Here is a 477-nt window from a genome sequence, read left to right as displayed (position 1 = left end):
GGGCAGAGAGATACGACGAGATATGGAAAAAAGAGGAAGATACGAGAGAAATTATAGGTAGGATTTACGAGGACGACGTATCCTCCCCGCCTGCGCCGAGCCATAGCTTTCCGGTAGATTCGCGCGTCAAGTACGACCGGTTGGGTACCGCGCGACACCGCGCGAAAGGGGAGATGCGACTCTTGTATACTATAGTAATATTTGAATGTATATTTATACGACAGGTTATATTATTATTCTAACTATATGACGATATTTTGAATCGGTTTTAAAAATCAGATTGGTGCTGATAAAAAAAAAATACACTAGGTAAGAGCGTACGAAAAGTGGAGGGAACGTGGAAGAAGGCTGAGACACCGTAGAGGTTAGCGTTAAACAAAAAAAAAATGTAGGGTAGCCGATAGCGTAGCTCAAAGTAAAGAAAAGACTTTGGTGGACCTCGCTCTCGCGTGCGCGGTGGGGGGGTCCGCTCACATC

This window comes from Odontomachus brunneus, unplaced genomic scaffold (genome assembly GCF_010583005.1).
Source record: "Odontomachus brunneus isolate Ranch 3 - 2012 unplaced genomic scaffold, Obru_v1 Obru_scaffold_074, whole genome shotgun sequence".
NCBI classification, from domain to species: domain Eukaryota; kingdom Metazoa; phylum Arthropoda; class Insecta; order Hymenoptera; family Formicidae; genus Odontomachus; species Odontomachus brunneus.
Note: the sequence above shows the minus strand (reverse complement) of the source record.